The sequence below is a fragment of the Canis lupus genome, chromosome 33 (genome assembly GCF_003254725.2).
Source record: "Canis lupus dingo isolate Sandy chromosome 33, ASM325472v2, whole genome shotgun sequence".
Taxonomy (NCBI): Eukaryota; Metazoa; Chordata; class Mammalia; order Carnivora; family Canidae; genus Canis; species Canis lupus.
Genome location: NC_064275.1, coordinates 28,348,926 through 28,364,830, shown reverse-complemented (window position 1 = coordinate 28,364,830; position 15,905 = coordinate 28,348,926). Strand labels below are relative to the sequence as shown.

Genomic DNA, 15,905 nt, shown 5'->3' with positions numbered 1-15,905 from the left:
ACATGCGTGGACAGTCGAACGCACGACAAATGAGCCAAAGAGCAAGGCCACCTTGACCTTGCACAGAATCTTCCTTTGCTCCTGAACCACACACCGAGCCACCGGCAACTTTAGGGGTCTGGGAATACGGATTCCCATTTGCCAAAAAATAGACAATTGTTTTTCATTAGGCTTTTCCAGTCACAGCACATAGGATTGCAGTGACCTCATTTTTGACCAATGGCCAAAGCATTCAGCTGTCTGGTAAAATAATCTATTAACTGGGCACCTGCCAATTGTCTGCAATAGGAACTAGTTTAGGCATATGTTTTAAAAAGTGATAACATTGTTACAGGCTCTGCCTAGACATGGGGATGGAAGCCCAAGCAGGCCAGCACCAGCTGAAGTCAGTTTGGGATGATGGGCTGTGTCTCCAGAAGACTCCCTGTCCCATGACTGACCTCCCTTTGCCCCTGCACGAATTATATGGTATTTAAGGGCAAGTTGACGTTAAATTTCCTGAGCTTGGGCATGTGGAATCTGGGTGATGTGCCTGATTCCGTGGGTGAGGAAACAAGCACAGAGAGGTCGAGCGGCCCTTACTGAGTCACACAGAGCCGAGGTTGGAAGCCATTTCTTCCAATGCCTCCTCCAGGGCTATTTGCCCCGTACCCCATTGTGGCCCTGAGTCCCACGTGTGACCTGTGTTGACAACGTGAGCCATCGCTCACACCTGTGCGCTGATTCTGCCTCGGGGAGGCCCCTCATGAGGCTGGCGAGGGAAGGGAGGGAGGCAGCTCTGCTGTGTGACAGCCCACCTGCAAGCCACGTTTGCCATTTTTAGGGAACCATGTCTCAGTCTTGAGTGTGAAAAGGTTTAGATAATTTGTTGCAAACACCACCTGCTTCATCCCAACCTGCATCTGTGAGCAGTGGCTGATCGGAAGATGGTGGTAGTTGGGGAACACCAAGGGGGCCTTGCAGAGAAGGAATGACCACAGTGAGTCCTCACACTCCTGGACTTTTTGATGGAAATAACTTCTTTTGTAGAAAGATAGTTGCCACCGCATAGTAAGGCAGTTGCTTATCTGTATAATAGTAACGACAGCAGCCAACATTTACTGAACACTTAGCATATGTCAGGCATCCTAGGTGTGTCAACTCATTTACTTCTTACAACGAGAGGTAGGTACTATGGTTACTTATTTATTTCCTTTTTTCAGATTTTATTTACTTGAGAGAGAGGTAGTGAGAGAGCAGGAGCAGGGAAGAGAGGGAGAAGCAGGCTCCCCACTGAGCAGGGAGCCTGATGCAGGACTCAATCCCAGAATCCTGGGATCATGACCTAAGTTGAAGGCAGATACTTAACCGACTGAGCCCCCCAGGTGCCGCTACCCCCCCCCCCCGGCTCCACCCCCGTACTATGGCTGTTCTTATTTTACAAACGGGGAGGCTGAGACTGTGCACAGTAAGTGCCTGCCTAAGGTTGTGTTGTTGGTAGAGGTGGGAATCGAACTCAGTCCAGCTCCAGAGCCCAAACTCTGATCCCTATACTTTATGCCTCCCAAGACTCTCGGGACTCCAGACTTAGGCCTTGAGCCAGAGATGGGGGACTTCCGGTTCATGACAAGATTTTGTCTACTCTTCACATCACTTTTTAAAGAGGTGATATAATTTACGCCTGAAACTGAAAATGCAAAGGAGATTCTCAAAGTTTTGGGGGAAGGTATACTCATGTGTCGCAAAGTGGCTCTATTACTTCATAAAGATAAACAATTATGTTTTTCTCTGTGAAATGAAGTGCAGCACTTTGCAGAGCAAGAACATGGAAGGGATCTCTAAACAGGAGGGAACACATTAATGCTTCCAAATAATTACATTAGAATTGCTTCCTTAAGGTATTTTATTCTAAAACATATTGCGTGGGGGCGCCTGGGTGGCTCAGTGGGTTAAGGGTCTGTCTTCAGCTCAGGTCATGATCCCAGGGTCCTGGGATCGAGCCCCACATCAGGCTCCCTGCTTGGTGGGGAGTCTGCTTCTCCCTCTCCCACTGCCTCTCCCACCTTGCTCACGCTCGCTCTCATAAATAAATAAATAAATAAATAAATAAATAAATAAAATCTTTTGTAAAAAGACGGATATTGTATATAGAAGAGTGTATAAAACATACATACTGGCTAAAGAGCAGCAGAATGTCACTAGTGCCCAGATTAGGAAATAGAAGGTCGCTAGTCCCACGAGAGCTCCCTGCGGCGGCTCCTCCTCAGCTGCATCTCCCTCTGTTCTCACCCGAAGTAATTGCTGTTTGACTTCTGGTTACTCAGATCCCTGCCTTTCCCCAGGTTGTGATATGTGTCAGGTAGTAAATGTCTGGAGGGATGCATTGGGGTCAGAACTGCTCTCTTCCTACATCTGAGCTCCTCGTTGCCATCCTTAGCCCTCGGCCATAGGTCACACAGAACAGGTCAGTGGAGTGACGCCGTAGGCTGAAGAGGCGAGAGCAGCAACTTCATGGTCAAGTTCATGGTCAAGATGACCCAAACACATGGCTCTGAGATAGGCCCACCCCAGTGTTCTGACCTCAGGTTAAAAACTAGGTGTGGTGGCTCCAGGGAGCTTGGTGATGAGGGCCCTTAACATGGACTGAGTCACATTGCTCCAGTCCAGATGGTCACCCTGCACTTGTGTGGAGAGCTCTTGCTTGGGATCTCCACTCACCCCCCCTTTATCTTTCTTCTCAGTTGGATCTCCTGTTTCTGAATCTTATGTCATTCTGATCTGCTTTCGATGAGGTCATCTTCTAGTAACTTTTTTTTTTTTTTTGAGAGAGAGAGAGAGAGAGAGAGAACGTATGAGCAGGGGAGGGTGACAGAGGAGACAGAGAATCTTAAGTAGGCTCCACACGCAGTGAGAGCCTGATCTCATGACCCCGAGATCATGACCTGAGCCGAAATCAAGAGCTAGATGCTTAGCTGACTGAGCCACCCAGGCGCCCCATCTTCTAGTAACTTCTTGAGAAAGAGCACATGAAAGAGAAATGGTTTGAGAGTTTCTGTGTCTGAAAGTTCTTTTTTCTATGTTCATACTCGACTCATAGTTTGGCTGGATATCAAATTCTAGGTTGGAAACTATTTTCTCTTAAACTTCTGATTTGCTTATCTCCTGGCTTCTAGTATTGCTGTTGAGCAGTCCATTCTGATTCATAGTCTTCTACATAATCTATAAACTAGTAGGAAGTTCTTTTTGTTTTCTAAAATTTCAAAATGATATTCTCCCATGAGGTTCAGATTATATTGTGCTGGGCACTGGGTGGGCCGTTTCTGGTCTGGTAATCTTTCAGTTCTGGGAAATCATCGTGAATTATTTCAATGGTCATATTTTTCTACACTTTTTTTTTCTCTCTTTCTGGAACTTTTACTATTCGGATATTGGATTTTTTTTTAATTACCTTATTTTTACCTTCACTTTTTGAGAGATTCCCTTTGCTTGATCTTCTACTCTTTTAATCAGTTTTCTTATTTTGCTGAAGTGTTTTTAATAATCAAGACCCTTTTCTTAGTTTTTTGAATGCTACATTTCATTTTATTGTTATAATAACATCCTTTTGGGTGGAGGGGGGGTTGTCTCATGGATAAAATACTTTCTTTTAGCTCTCAGAGAATTTATTGATGTATTTTTCAAAGTTTTCTTATCTTTGTATAGTTTCTGCTTCCCCAAGCTTCCTTTTTCCTTTCATTTGGGTCTTTATCGTCCATATCAGAAGGATTTATCAGATATCTGGTCATCCTTGGCTTTCTGCTCCTGATTAAGAGTAGGAGAGAAAAGGCCCATTGGAAGTACTGAGTACATAGCTGGGTCTGGTAAGTTTTAAGCTGGGTAAGATAGTCTGGGGGGACTAGGTGTTGGGGACCCTCTCTCAAGATCATCCATTTAGGTGCTTCATGAATTGTGTCACTTTCTCCAAAGAGGTGTCTTCTAATCTGCCTGAAGGATGAATCAGGCCAGGCCACCCTTGTTGTGGGAATTGAGTTGAGGAAAGGATTGAGTACTCAGGATTTGGTAAACTTAGGCTTGATTTTCCTTAGCTGCACCTGTCAAAGTCCTTGGTTTACCCTCTCTGGAGAATAAACCATAGACTTCAGCTGGCCAGGAACACTGGGTGCCTGGGAGCATGAGCAACTTAACTTTCCAGAGTCCACCTCGGTCTTCCTGGTTTCAACCCACCTCCTCTTCCTCCCACTAGCCAGACACCGGACTACCTATAAGAGACCTCGAAGAATTTCGTGCAGTAAATGAGGTTGGTTTTCAGCTTTCTTCGGCTGACTTAAGATTCCATTTTCTCACGTCTGGTCTCAGTACCACTGGACCATCCACTACATTGTAGCTTCCAAAATGTTGTCATTTCCCCCATACTTAGGGATTGATAGCCTCTTAAAAACCTCTTTACTATATATTAGTGGGATTTGGGGAGGGATCAAAATTAGGTTCATGTATTCAGTCCACCATCTTACCCCACATCTGGTGTTAATATTTTTAAGTGACAAACCAATCACGTTTAAGCGTTTTTTTAATCAGTTTTTTTTTTTTTTTTTACTTCTTTTTCTCTCTAAAAATTAGCCTTTGTCATCTGAAAGGAAGTATATCTTTTTGTGAGAGATCATTATCTCTCCTGCTCTGGCACCCTCTGAAGTCTTGTCTTTGGGATTGTAATCACTGGGTGGATTATACCTCCGATTTGGGGAACCACTTAGGAAAACCTTAATGATACTTTTTAAACATAATGTCTCTGAACCGTTTTGAAGTTGTTTGGGCTGATACTGTAGAAGACACATGGAGAAGGCATTTTTTTCTTGGTGGATTGCTACAATGTGGTTTGTGACCTAGGTCACAATAAATGTTTGCGAATACTTTTTATCTCTGGTAGGTGTGACCTCCTGTGTTGATACTTCATCATCCCAGGGAGAAACTGTGAATTAGCATTGTGGAAACCCTCCCAAGTGACTGTAAGAGCTTTCCTCCCCAGCTTTTGAGAGTTTTCAGGCTATTGGGGAAACAAGTGTTGAGTGTTGGGTGTTGCTCTGACTCTGCTTAGAATACGGGGGGATAGTATCTAAGGATACTAAAAGCTTAAGTTGTCTAAAAAAGGTTCTACAATGGGCATCAGGGCTCACTAGAACTGAAAATAAAGAGAAAAATAGTTTACTTAGAAATGAAACCTTAGTGGGGTGCCTGTGTGGCTCAGAAGGTTTAGGTTAAGTGTCTGCCTTCAGCTCAGGTCATGATCCCAGGGTCCTGGGATTGAGCCCCTCATCAGGCTCCCTGCTCAGTGGGGAGTCTGCTTCTCCCTCTGCCCCCCACCCCATTCATGCTTGTGTTCTCGCTCCCACACTCTCTCAAATGAATTAAAAAACAAAACAAAACAAAAAAACACGTTAGCCTGAAATGGGAAAATGTGTTTATTCCTGAAAAAAATCTCACTGTGTGTTTTAAAGTTGTGTCTTGCCAACACCTTATCTTTCTTCTACTCCTTCGTTGCCACCTTGTCCTTCCTTTGCCCCTTGTCCCTTTATCTCTGTTTCTCCTTGTCCTACCCCAGCTTTATTTCCCTCTTTGTCGTCAGTTCCCTGTAATCAATTAATCCAAAACCTTTCCTAAGCCCCACTGGGTGCAGATCCAATGCTAGAAGTTTATATGCAAGGATAAAGTGCAGTCCCCCCCCAACCAAATAATCACCATATGGTGGTTATGTGTTATGAAGGAAAAACACCATGGTGGGGGACAGTGGAAGAGTTTGACCTTGGAGTGTCAGGGAGGTCTTCAAGGAGAAGGTGACTTTTGAACAGTCCTACCTTAGAGGCTATGCAGCAGCTCACCTGGTGGTAAACTGGGAATGGTGATCCCATGGAAAGGGAACAGTATATGTGAAGACACAGAGATAAGAAATGCAGGGACAATTTGAGAAAGTGCAGGAAATTAGGTGTGCTGGAGCGTAGCATGCTGGGGCCAGGACTCGGGGTGGGGTGGAGGGAGCTAGAAAGGAATAAGGCTCCTTCAGGTTCAAGGAAGAGCCATGTCCTGAGGTGACTATGGTTGAATGTGAGGAGACGGAGGGAAGCTCAGGAAACTCAGGGCTGCTATGTCACCCCTGTGAATCCTAGTGCTCCCGACATTAGCTTGAACCACAGGCCCTGATGAGCAATAGAACATGAGCTTGTCTCTGCTGAGATTGCCGTGGTCACTGACCAGCTGTCCCCTGCTATCTGCTCTCAGGGTCTCCACCTTCATTCTCACCTGCTTGGGCAGGGTGTTGGGGGGAATCTCTCAGACAGCGGACTCCTTCAGGACTAGCCTGTGTGGTCACCTTTGGCTCAGACTCCCAGACTCTGGTTCCAGGATTGTGTCCAGGGAATCAGGGCCATAGGGTGCAAGGAGATCTTGGTGCAGGAATAAATTCTCATGACCCATGTTCTCAAAAGACATAAGCCTGGCAGGTATCGAGGGTGTCCTGAGATGTCTAGTACAGAGGGGCCGGGTTTCATCCATGGGCTAAGAGGAGCAGGCCAGTTTGAAAACTGTGGCTTATACATCAGAAACTAGTTTTCTCCCAGTTCTAGAGGCCAGAAGTCCAAAATTAAGGTTCCAGCTGATTTGGTTTCTGATAAACAGTGTCTTCCTGTCTTGTAGCCAGTCACCTTCTCTCTGTATCATCACACGGCCTTTCCTCAGAATATGTGTGTGTTTGTGTGTGTGTGTGTGTGTGTGTGTGCTTCTGCATGTGTAGTTTGAGGGGAGAGAGGAAGGGAGAGAGAGGGAGTTTGGGAAAGAGTGCTATGCACTCACTAGCTCTCTGGTGTCTCTTCTGATAAGGACACTCATCTTGTCTGACCAGGGCCCCACCCTTATGACCTTATTAACCTTATTAACCCTAATACTTCCTTAGAGGCCTCATCTCCAAATATATATATATACTGGGGGTTAGGGCTTATTCATATGGATTTGGGGGGTTAAGTGGGGATATAAACATTCAGTTCAGAACAGGTTAGTATATACTAAATTATAATTCTAACTTATTTTTATTAAGAATGACATATTTAATTTTAAAATATGAAGTATAAAGACTATTGTAATCTTTTTTCTATCCACCTTTTTTTTTTTTTACATAATTGGGCTCACACCATATATAGTATTTTTAAAGTTAAAATTAATGTAGCAACATTCAGAAGTCCCAGATGGAATATAATATAAACATAGGCTTGATGACATGACAGGTCTTCTCTTGAGGATTTTCTTAGTCTTTCTAGTTAGAAAAGCAAACAGATAAACAAAATAACTAGGAATAACTTTAGAACCCCACAGCAGTTTTATTTTGTTTTAATTAATTAATTTTTAAAAGATTTTATTTATTTATTCATGAGAGACACAGAGAGAGGCAGAGACACGGGCAGAGGGAGAAGCAGGCTCCCTGCAGGGAGCCAATGCGGGACTTGATCACGGGACCCTGGGGTCACGACCTGAGCCAAAGGCAGACTCTCAACCACTGAGCCACCAGATGCCCCCCAACACGATGTATAAAGACACAGAAATCATAAACACTGAGCAAGGTCAATGGGTTTTTCTTCTGAGTAGGGAAGCGGCAGGCTCGAAGTGGGTCTTTGGGAGCCCCTCATCAGGTTGGTGTGGGTGCACACCGAGGCCGAGGGGGACTAAGGGCAGGCAGCGGCGGGGGGTGGATGGGGTGCTAGTCAGGGGCAGCCGCTACGGTCCAGGCAACAGCAAACTCGGCCTGTACTGACGTGAGTGTTGGGCTAGAGATGAAGACCAGATGCAATTCGGGAAAACAGTTTTGTGATCTCATCCTCTTGTTTCTAAACACCACTTTATTTTTTCCATCCCCTCCCTCCACACTCCACCTCCCATTCTGTCTACACTCCACCACCACCACCATCAGGAACATGCACTCCTCAAATACAGGCAAATAAGATTTATCTTAACCAAGAGACCCTCGATTGGTTTGTTTTCTCTTATTAGTTTATGATCCAAAAGAATAAACAACGTTACCAAGCTCCTGTCCTAAATATTTGTTGTGCCCCACACCACTAGCTGTGTGAAGGTACACACCTGTCAGCCCACACGGGGTCACACACACCACTGACCTGGCCACCTGAGATGCTTTGTACAAGCGCCCAGCTCGGTGCCCGGCCCGCAACCCCAACCCCTTCACTTCCTCCCGTAAATGCTGCCTGGCCCCATCCGTGATTCAGTGACTGAAGCCTTCTGTCTCTGAACTGAGCTCATTTGCACAGTTTTACGTGTGTGGGATTTGTAATCCCATCCATCTCATCCTCTCCTGGTGGACTGTGGGCTCCCTAATCACACAGCAGGAAGGAAGCCTGGGTGGGGCTGGGTGTCTGCCCCCAGGCCTGCACTGGTGCTCCCAGTGGCCTTCATGGGCACAGGGAAATAAGGTCGGCCTCATAAGTCTCTTTCCCCCTGAACACCAGGCCTGGAGATGTGGAGGGAAGATGTGGAGGGCCTTGGAGTCTTGTGACTCCAAGAATTTATGTCACTTTTCTGAAAACGTGAAAATATCAGGTTAGGAAGGTTTTCTTGTTCTTTTTTTTTTTTTTTTTTTTTTTTTGGCAAGAGAAAGCCTAATGATAAAGAAAAGTAGTTTGTAACTGTTACCTGCTCTTATTATTGTCCAACTTATTTCTAATAGGCCACTAGATTTTATTTTTTTATTTTTTTATTTTATTTTTTTTAATAATAAATTTATTTTTTATTGGTGTTCAATTTGCCAACATACAGAATAACACCCAGTGCTCATCCCGTCAAGTGCCCCCCTCGGTGCCTGTCACCCAGTCACCCCCACCCCCCGCCCTCCTAGATTTTTTTATAAAAGATTTTATTTATTTATTCACAAGAGACACAGAGATAGAGGCAGAGACACAGGCAGAGGGAGAAGCAGGCTCCATGCAGGGAGCCCGACGTGGGACTCGATCCCAGGTCTCCAGGATCACGCCCTGGGCCGAAGGTGGCGCTAAACCACTGAGCCACCCGGGCTGCCCCAGGCCGCTAGATCTCTATGTCAGGTGTCTATCTGGTTGGGTGCATTAGGAATCTTGTACTCTTTCCAGGCTCTCTTTACCACATGGCCCAGATGCAATAAATGCTTTTTGAAACACTAAGTATATTTTTACTTGTAAGTTGTGAAAAAAAATTAAGTGAAATAATTTATTCAGAAGAGAAAAAAAAGTAGTGGGTCAGCCCACATTGTTGTGGGTTTCTTGAACGTAAGATCTGAAGACGGCATAGTGACGGAGGAAGGTGGTGGTAGCTGATGTTCATCGAGCGCTCCCTCTGTGCCGGGCCCTGCGCTGGGCACTTATTACTTTATCCTTGCAGTACCTGTGGGGTCGACGTGCTCTTCTTGCCCCTGCCATAAAGATGAGAAAAGTGAGGTTCAGGGAGATCGTCTTGCTCTCCCAGGCCACACGGTTCGTAAGCCATGGACCTCAGGCTCCAGGTCCTTCTTGCCCCTCTGGCTCATGCTGCACCAGCCATGCTGTTGACTGAATTATGACCCAAGCAGTCCACGCGTGGCGTGATGCATCCGAGAAGCTGCTCAGGTAGTAGAGGGCAAGGGGGCTACGGTGGCAGCGTTTGGTGCTGGGAGACGTGAGGCCGGGGCCCCCTCAACCACTGCCTGGACTCTGGGCCACGACCCTACATCAGTTGCTTCGTAACAGGACTTGATTTTAGATTCATGATTTGTTAGAAGTCAGTGGGCTCTGGTCCCCTCCCGGCTAAGCCCGCATCTGTTGGAGCACAGGGCAGGTGTCACGGAAGGACACCGACCAGGGGCAGCAGGGGCGGCCTTCTGCCTCTGTCTCCGCGCCTCTGGACGGAGTGGACGAAGAGGCTCCTTCCACTCCTGGTGCTGGCTCGCCCTGTCGTGTCCGTGTCCCAACTCAGCCCACCTTCCCATAACGCCGTCCGCCGAACTCCTCCGGCCTCTCCGCCTGCCAGAGGGGGAAGCACCCCAAGCGAAAAAGTACGAGAAGACGCCAAAAGGTGGAGCGTAGAATTGCAGTTGGGCCTTCCTCTGACGCCTGTGAAAATAACACAAAGCATCAGAAATAGCAGAAGCGCCGGTGGAGGCCAAAGAGCTTGGCAGGCAGCCCCGACCCCCCTGCGCTGGGTCCAGAGGGTGCGGAGCTCAGCAGGGCGTCCAGCGGTCATTGGGTCAGGCTGTCAGGGCCCCGGGGACACCTCACGGCGTTTTCTGTCTAGTGTCTCAGAAAGTACCTGGCACGTGGCTGGGGCTCAGTTACACTTTGCTGAGGGACCGGGAAGGGAACCAGAATAGATCAGGCTCCGGGGTGGAGATGGACATAGTTCTAGAAAACACGAATCAGAGCAGCTTGTGGAAGTGTGACAGCAGTTACAGGAGAACGCGGCCGACCAAACAGATGGTCAGGGCGCCGTCCGCAGACGAGGGGAACGGGGGGCAGAGGGAGCACCTGCTCGAGGGGCCCGTGCACTGCACACGCACCCTGTCCAGCCTCCCCCGTCTTCCTTCCATCCACCCGCCAGGCAGTAGCTGTTCAAGCCTACTGGGTGCCAGCAGTCAGGCGCCAGCAGACGGTGGGCAGCATAATAGATACGGTCCCTGCCCTCACCAGCCATGGAGGTGATTAGGGAAGGTCATTGGTGATGGCAAGGGTATGTTTTTAGGACGAGTGCTCCTGGAACCCAGGCTCCTTACTAGCTTCATGACGGTGGGCAAGTCCCTGAAACCCTTTGAGTTTGCTCATCTGAAAAATGGAAAGAAATGCCTCCCTGGAAGAGCTAGCTTACTTATTTATTTATTTATTTATTTATTTAAATCTATTTAAATTTTATTTTATTTTTAAGATTTTATTTATTTATTCATGAGAGACACAGAGAGAGAGAGAGAGGGGCAGAGACACAGGCAGAGGGAGAAGCAGGCTCCATGCAGGGAGCCTGACGTGGGACTCGATCTGGGGTCTCCAGGATTAGGCCCTGGGCTGACGGCGGTGTTCAACCACTGAGCCACCCCAGCTGCCCACTTTTTTTTTTTTTAAGATATTATTTATTTATTTGATAGAGACAGAGAGAGCGAGCACAAGCAGACAGAGCGGCAGGGAGAGGGAGAAGCAGGCTCCCCCCAGAGCAGGGAGCCTGATGCGGGGCTCCGTCCCAGGACCCTGGGGTCACGACCTGAGCTGAAGGCAGATGCTCAACCACTGAGTCACCCAGGCCCCCAGAGGACATTTTTTTAAGGATTAGAAATGATACTACATATCAATAGTGGCTGTAGTTTTTCTTTGAACTTGTGTGTGTGTGTGGGGGGGGGGGGTTCTTCCCCCCACTGCCCCACTTTGCTGCTTTCAAGAAGATGAGCACTTCCTGGATATCAGGAAGAACAACTTTTTGGTTTTATTATTTTGATGATGATTTCCTCTGTTAAACTTCTTCTTGCTCCTCATAAGCTGGCAGAGAATGCTAGATTTCTTAATGTGCCACACCTTACAATCCTGATTGCAAGGGATCATTAGAGACATTCAAACGTGGGGCGCCTGGGTGGCTCAATTAATTAATCATCCGACTCTTGATTTCAGCTCAGGTCACGATCTCAGGGTCGTGGGATCGAGCCCTGCATCGGGCTCTGTGCTCAGCGCAGCATCTGCTTAAGATTCTCTCCCTCTCTGCCCCTCCCTCCGGCTCTTTCTTTCTCTCTCTAGCCCTAAAATAATTAAATTAAAAACAAGAAACATTCAAAAGTATATAAAATGGTAAATTCAAGCAGAAGATCTCTCATTGCCGTCCAAATGAAGACCATTTTACTATTATTTTTTTAATTTTTAATTTTTTTTTCCATTTTAAAATTAAACGTGCAAGGGGGCGCTTGACAGGATGAGCACTGGGTGATATGTTATATGTTGGCAGGTTGAACTCCAATATAAATAAATAAATAGTAAATAAATAATAAATAAATAAAAATTAAACATGCGAAATGGGATCATCATAAGAATAGCTCTGCATGGCGCAGTCCTAAGTTCCCGAAGTCATAAAGCAACTTCAGTTGTGGCCTAAAATACACAATAGCAACCCAACAAACCCCATCTATTTTTCTTTTTTTTTTTCTCAAGTCTCTACTTGAAGTCAGAGGAAAAATCACTTTTTTGCTTTCTTACGCCTCACTGACTCAGGTGGGAGCCACTTTTCAGATCCATCTCCCCAGGCAATGACTCCAACCCCCCCCGGTCCCTACTGTGTGGGCAGCAAATGTGCTCACGGAGCATCTGCAGGACTGGGTTCCAGCCCTGGCCCCGTCACACCCTGGCTCGGCGACCTTGGGCAAGTGCCCTGTCTATGCTTCAGGAAAAAAACAAGAGAGACCCTAATGATACCTCCTCACAGTTTGCTTCAGGATTACACAAGGTGATAGACCCTATTTCCTCAATTTTAAAACCCCCTTGATTTAGAGCGACACCAACATTCGAGGTGGAAAACCTCATCCCGTTGAGTCTACACATTGACTGCAAGACATCCAAGTGTCAGGAAATCATAAAAATTGCAGACAGAACAATGCAGAGAGGAGAGCCTTGCCATTAGGGGCATCCTAGACGAGCGAGCATTAGGCGGTCTCACCGTGGGCAACGGCCCCGTCCCCGTCAGGTGGCGAGCCGGGCCCAGGTCAGCCGGGGCACGCTGTGGCTTCCTTCCTGCGTGGAGTTCCACCGTGGGGAGACTCAGAATGCTTCAGCGTTCTCTTCTGGATCTAGCAGCCTCTCCCCCTGTAGGAGTTTCTTTGACCCTGACCCAGTGCCCCTCCGCCCCCCCACCCCCAGCCATTTTCATGTCACTGCACAGCCAGAAAGGGATAATATTTGTATAGTACTCCCGGGGTAAGGGGAGGGGCAGTCAGGCCAAGAAGCCAAAATCCTCACCATCTGGAACCCATTCGGGGCATTCCAGCGTGGCTCACCTTCTCTGCTTAGTTTCCAGCATGAAAAAGAAGGCGGAGGAGGGAGGAGGAAAAGAAAAAGGAGAAAGAAACTCTGGTCGTGTTCATTGGTTTGGGTTTTTTTTGTTTGTTTGCTTTTACTGGAGAATTTTGAGGGCGTTTTCATTTTTCAGAACACTTTTACTATAATCATCTTGTATCACGGTCTTGTATCTTGATCAACATACCCTCGGGCCTGTGGGTACCACAGACAAACCCATTTCCACACCCGTTTGTGTGTCGGAACAACTAGGGAAGCTTGTCATTGGTACAAATGTCTATTTCCCAACAGCCTGGGGCCTGGGGATCTGAATTGTAAGAAGTACTCCAGGTGGTTCTTTTTTTTTTTTTTTTTTTTTAGATTTTATTTATTTATTCATGAGAGACAGAGACAGAGAGAGAGGTAGAGACACAGGCAGAGGGAGAAGCTGGCTCCATGCAGGGAGCCTGATGCGGGACTTGATCCCGGGGCTCCAGGATCACGCCCTGGGCCAAAGGCGGCGCTAAACGGCTGAGCCACCCGGGCTGCCCTCCAGGTGGTTCTTTATGTGCCAGCAGAGCTAGGAGCCGCTGCCTTCGGGCCCTTGGAGAGCTTCGCCCACACAACACCTTTCATATCCTGCGCTGTTTATATCCTTTCTTACCCTGTAGAGGTAGCCTTTCGGATGCCGCGACCAAACCTAGTCACACAGTAAGTCCCCTTGCCTATGAGCATTAGTCCTGGCCCTGCAATGCGAGGAGGACCCTGCAGTGAGCGGGGAGTCTGCTTATCCGCTGGCCCAGAAGCTCAGCCTCCCGGGCTTGCGATTTTGGACACGAATATCGTGTCTCAGAGTTTGGGTTAGGAACCAGCTGCTTCAGCATCACCTAGAAGCTCATTAGAAAAACAGTCTGAATCAGGCTTTCAAATTTCGGACTAGTAATCTGTATTGCAAACCAGCACACTGGTGATTTTTAACGCACGTTGAGATTTGGGACCTACTGCATATGGGAGATTTAATAATCCCATGGATCATTAAAGGGTTAATTTCCAGGTAAGGACAGGCACTGTTACCTGGGTTAAAGGCAGACTTGCTACTGCGTGCTCACTGTCCAAGACACACAGCTGGCCCCTTCAAGTAACCAAGCTTGCTTCTGGTGCCACTGTTGGGGTAGTAACCGGGGAAGGACGTTGAGGTCCAAGAAACCAACGGTGTCCGTAAAAGCTCGGTATGATGGCTTGAATACAGCACAAGATTCAACACATCCTTCCCTCGTTTGAGTGTAACCTGGCAGTTGGGGTGTTTCCCAACTTAGGATCCGCGGGCCCCTGAAACGGCATGCAAAATCGAATGTGAAAAAGTGTATTTTTCTAGGAGAGGATCCAGAACTGTTGCCAGATTCTCAAAGGCACAGTTAACCCAGAAAAAGGGGAAGATTAAGGATTCAAACAGAGGAATTTTTTAAGATTAGGGCTGTGGAGAATTGTAAACAAAGGCTCACGACCCGGTAAGATTTCTGAACTTCAGCCCTGGAAGCCGCCAGCAGATCTGACCTCCAGCATTCCTCACCGCTAACCTGACTTCTCCCCTCCTTCCATCCGGCCTCATTCCTTCTTTTAGGTTCGTCTCTCTCTGGTTTTTCTCCCCATCTTGAACTCACTGCCCTACCTGGACACGATGCCATCCCTCCTCCCACCCAGTCCTTCCCTCCTCCTCTCCCTTGCTGCCTTACTTAGGAAGCAGAGCACGTCCTTTTATTGGTTCTACCTATGGAATAACATTTCATGTTGGTGGTTCTTGTTTTTCAAATCAGATGAATTGAACATTTAAGATTTCTCTGGGAGAGGGAGAAAATTATACCTTAGGTCGCCTGAACGCCTGGCATTTTGGATTTGACCCTTGATGGAAATTTTTCTGTGGGCAGAGGTTCCCGCTCATCCTTGGCTGGAGGAAGGGCAGGCATGCCCCAGGCCTTCCTCTTGTTCGGAGTTTGATGAAGAAAGAGTGACTGGCCAGGATCCTAAGGGCCCCTGGCTCCAAGGCCCTCCTGCTAGCTTGGATTATTTTTATTTGCTGGCTTTGGCTGTGGAAGGCAGAGAAGCAACCATTAGGCTGAGGAGGCCATGGGGACCCAGTCAAGGCTGCAGAAGGAAGGGAGAGCTAACGCTGTGCAGCTCTGCATCGGTGTCTGCTCCAGCTCTGTAAGCAGGAGGGGGTTTGGCCTGCTGGGCTCCCTGGCCAGCGTTCTGGGGAGGAATGCCTGAAGCATGAAGTCACTGGCTTGGGAGGGCCCTTCCACACTGCTGGGCCTGCCTGCCTCAGCCTCCAACAGCCAGCCGGGAGTTCCAAGGAAGCAACCAGGAGACAGCCTGAGGGGTGGGCCATCCATAGATCCCATAGATCCCATAGATCCCCGAACTGGGGATGGGCCCGAGGCACCTGAATGGGCCCGAGGCGCCTCCAGGTGCTGGTCGCAGGGGAGTGTGGAGCTTGCTGCCTCCTGGGGGCTGATGAAGCCCCAGATGAGAGTTGTGGGGGCTATAGGATGGGGACCAGCTGGCCTCCCCTCTACGTCACTCTGGCCCCCATGAGGTCAGTGCTAGCAGTTCCTGAGCTTGTGGAGACGTGGCCCCGGGGCCTGCTTTCCATCTAACTTCCTTGTCACTCCAGTTACAGCCCCTAACGCTCCCTGGGGGCCGGGCCAGGCCTGTTTGGCTTCAGGGACCAGTTCTGAAGATGTACTGAACCCCCTGCCACCGCGTTAGCCCGACCCCAGCACGCAGGTACTCAGCACACAGGTGCTCAGGCCAGCCCCGGGCCATGGGCCAGTCCCTAAAATACCTCCCTAGGGATGGCGTTTGCCAGTGAATTTCTGGGCCCCATAGAGGTGACGAGTGGCTGTAACTGCCGGC

General features: G+C 48.1%; 1 protein-coding gene and 1 long non-coding RNA gene across 2 annotated transcripts in view; one reads left to right on the top strand and one right to left on the bottom strand.

The window, feature by feature from the left end:
* The window catches only part of SLC12A8 (solute carrier family 12 member 8), a 111,683-nt gene that overhangs the window by 33,699 nt on the left and 62,079 nt on the right, over positions 1–15,905 (top strand). The window lies entirely within an intron of this gene.
* Positions 8,781–15,201, bottom strand: LOC118353165 (uncharacterized). The gene is made up of 3 exons (XR_004811542.2): positions 14,854–15,201; positions 14,067–14,321; positions 8,781–10,091 (listed from the first exon to the last, which is right to left on the bottom strand). It is a non-coding gene; the product is annotated as an uncharacterized LOC118353165 (long non-coding RNA).